This window comes from Suncus etruscus, chromosome 6 (assembly GCF_024139225.1).
Source record: "Suncus etruscus isolate mSunEtr1 chromosome 6, mSunEtr1.pri.cur, whole genome shotgun sequence".
Taxonomy (NCBI): domain Eukaryota; kingdom Metazoa; phylum Chordata; class Mammalia; order Eulipotyphla; family Soricidae; genus Suncus; species Suncus etruscus.
The window spans coordinates 113,791,431-113,794,658 of record NC_064853.1 but is presented as its reverse complement, the minus strand read 5'-3'; the positions used below and the strand labels follow the sequence as shown (position 1 = coordinate 113,794,658).

General features: G+C 38.5%; 1 non-coding gene across 1 annotated transcript; it reads right to left on the bottom strand.

Annotated features, from left to right (window-relative positions):
• Nucleotides 1–243: 243 nt before the first annotated feature.
• LOC126012529 (small nucleolar RNA SNORA51) lies at nucleotides 244–376 on the bottom strand. The gene has a single exon (XR_007496987.1). It is a non-coding gene; the product is annotated as a small nucleolar RNA SNORA51 (small nucleolar RNA).
• Nucleotides 377–3,228: the final 2,852 nt, after the last annotated feature.

The following is a 3,228-nucleotide window of genomic DNA, read 5'->3' as shown; positions in this document are numbered from 1 at the left end:
TTTTTGTAAATGAGGTAATTAAATTTATTTATTTGGGGCCGGTGAGGTGACGCTAGAAGTAAGGTGTCTTCCTTGCAAGCGCCAGCCAAGGAAGGACCGCGGTTCCATTCCCCGGCATTCCATATGGTCCCCCCACCCAAGCCAGGGGCAATTTCTGAGCCCTTAGCCAGGAGTAACCCCTGAGCATCAAACGGGTGTGTCCCCAAAAACAAAACCAAAAAAAATTTATTTATTTATTTATTTTTTTGTTCCCCAATTCACAATACATACCAGGCAAAGGGCCTGGGTTGAGGTTTATATGGGGTGCATTTGCTGTACCTCCTCTTTCTATACAGTCAGTGTAAAGAACACAGCCTGTGGTAAGAACTGGGAGGCCTAATCTTTTCTTTTATATAAAAATGCAGCCATCAGAAGAGATAAAGTCATGAAATTTTCCTATACATGGATGTATATGGAATCTATTATGCTGAGTGAAATAAGTCAGAGGGAGGGAGATAAACACAGAATGGTCTCACTCATCTATGGTTTTTGAGAAAAATGAAAAACATTTGTGTAATGATTCTCAGAGACACAATAGAGGGGGACTGGAGGGCCCAGCTCCTGACATGAAGCTCACCACAAGGATCGTTTAGTGCAGTCACAGAAATAATTACACTGAGAACTGAGAATGTGACTGAATGAGGGAAGTTGAAAGCCTGTCTAGAGTACAGGCTAGTGTGGGGTGGGGAATGTGGCACTGGTGAAGAAATTTTTATATAAAAAGTAATTAAATTTAAAAAAATTGACTAGATTTTCTATTTTTTCCTTTTTTTTTTTTTTTGCTACACCTGGCAGCACTCAGATGTTACTCCTGGCTTTGTGCTCAGAAATCCCTCCTGGCAAGTGCAGTGAACATATGGGATCCAACCTTGGTTGGGCACATGCAAGCCTTCTCTATTGTGCTATTGCACAATTGTATTTTAAATGATTAGTTTTGTGAAGTAAAAACTGGTTTTATTTAGACATTTTAATGAAGGAGAGGGAGGGTGGGGGAAAAGAGAGAGAGAGACAGAGAGAGAGACACAGAGAGAGACAGAGAGAGAGAGAAAGAGAGAGAGAGAGAGAGAGAGAGAGAGAGAGAGAGAGAGAGAGAGAGAGAGAGAGAGAGAGAGATGCTTAAGAGAGAATGTGGGTTTTTCCAAAAGCAGAGGATGGCCTCTCTTTTAATTTATAGTCACTTCCCTCCCTCTTGATTTTTCCCTTTTCACTTACATATTTCTGGGGGTGGGGAGTTATGTGTCTTGCAGAGTTTTCCACATTTTGAACTCTACCAATACCATCCTTGTGGTTTTGTTTGAGTATTCCCTCACATTTTGGGTGTCCTTTACTATTTGTAAGACTGATCACCCTCAGATGTAATTTTTAATTAGTGTTGTCTAATTTCTATATCGTATCAGGAGGCACATAATGTCTTCATTCTCTTCCTTTTTATAACTCATTTTAATACATTTCTTGCTTTAGATCTGAAGCAGTTATTTTCCAAAAGGGATTGGATTACTTTTAGTAGGAAATGGGTTTTGGAGATAATGATCTCTGTGTTTGAGATGTTAATTACTACCAGATGAAAGAGTTTTTTCAGGTTTGTACTGTGAATAAATTATGAGTTTATAATCTTTTTTTCCTTTGAGTACTCAGTACTCAGGAGGCACAGGGTCCTTCCTGTTGATACTCAGCCTAGAAAGCTAGACGTTCAGTGAGAAGATCCAGGATGCAGTGCTGCTGAAACCCTGCTAGGGATTCTCCCCATCACCCTGGTAGCATGCAGTACCCTCTAGAGGTGCACTTAGAAATACTGTGGGAACATGTGGTTCAGAGGAATCAAACTGGGGTTGGCTACATCCGAGGGATAACTATAACTCTTGTACTTGCTTTCCATTGCCTTGAATTTATACCCTTTTATAATAATTTATCATAAAATTATACTTCTATTTTCAGTTCAAGTTTAAGTATATAGGCATTTACATTTATCTTTTTATTTATTATATATTTTTCCCTTTTTTGGGGGGCCACACCTGGTGACATTCAGGGTTTATTCCTGGATTATGCTCAGAAATTGATCGTGGCTTGGGGGACCATATGGGATGCTGGGAATCAAACCCAGGTCTGTCCTGGGTTACCTGCATGCAAGGCAAATGCCCTACCACTGTGCTATTGCTTCAGCCCCTATATTTTATTATTCTAATTATCCCACTTCCAAATGACACTTACTACTACAATGATTAATTATTAATTAGTAATAATTAATTGACAAAATAATTATTTTATTAGTCTCAACTAATCTATTTGGAGGAAGAAATAAGATCATACAGAAGAGGCCAAGGGCCTCCAACGGGACACACCTGGCAGGGCTTGGGGGACCATGTTTAGTGCCAGAAGTTGTATCAGGGTCCCAGCTACACCACATGACAGGCAAGCATCTTAAATTTAGACTATAACTCCAGCCCACAACTATCTATTTTTATTAAAAACAAGTTAATACTGTGGTTACTGAAAATTTCTTAGTATTTCTATATGTTTGTTTGTTTTAATTTTTTATTTTTTGTTTCTGTTTTGGGCCACACTATGCAGTGCTCCAGGATTACTCCTGGCTCTGCAATTAGATATCACTCCTGGCAGACTCAATGGATCATTGGGATGCCAGGGTTCTAACCTGGGTCAGCCACATTCAAGGCAAATGCCCTACCTGCTATGCTATTGCTCCAGCCCATTCTTAGTATTTTTTCTACCTCTAACCTCTTCTTGGGAAAACTGGATGACCACACCTAAAAAAAAGTTAAGTTGGATTACTATTTTATGTTATATCCAAAAGTCAATTTAAAGAGGATCAAAGTCCTTGAGGATTGGACTAGAATTCATAAAATGCAATGAGGAACATATATGAGAATGCTCCAAGGTTTGGACCTCAAAGTTGTTTTTATCAATGTGATTCTATTGACAAAGGCAGTATATATAGAGATAAACAAATGGGACTACATCAAATTTAAGAGTTTCTGCATAACCAAAAGAAAAAAGAAAAAAAAACATGGGCTGAAAATAAAACATCCAACTAAATGGAAGAAAATATTTGCATTCAACCCATCAGATAGTGGTGAGTACCCAAGAGACATAAAAATTTCACAAAAATCAACACAACAACAATAAACCCTATCAAAAGTAGGAGAGGAAATAAACAGACACTTCTCTGAAGAC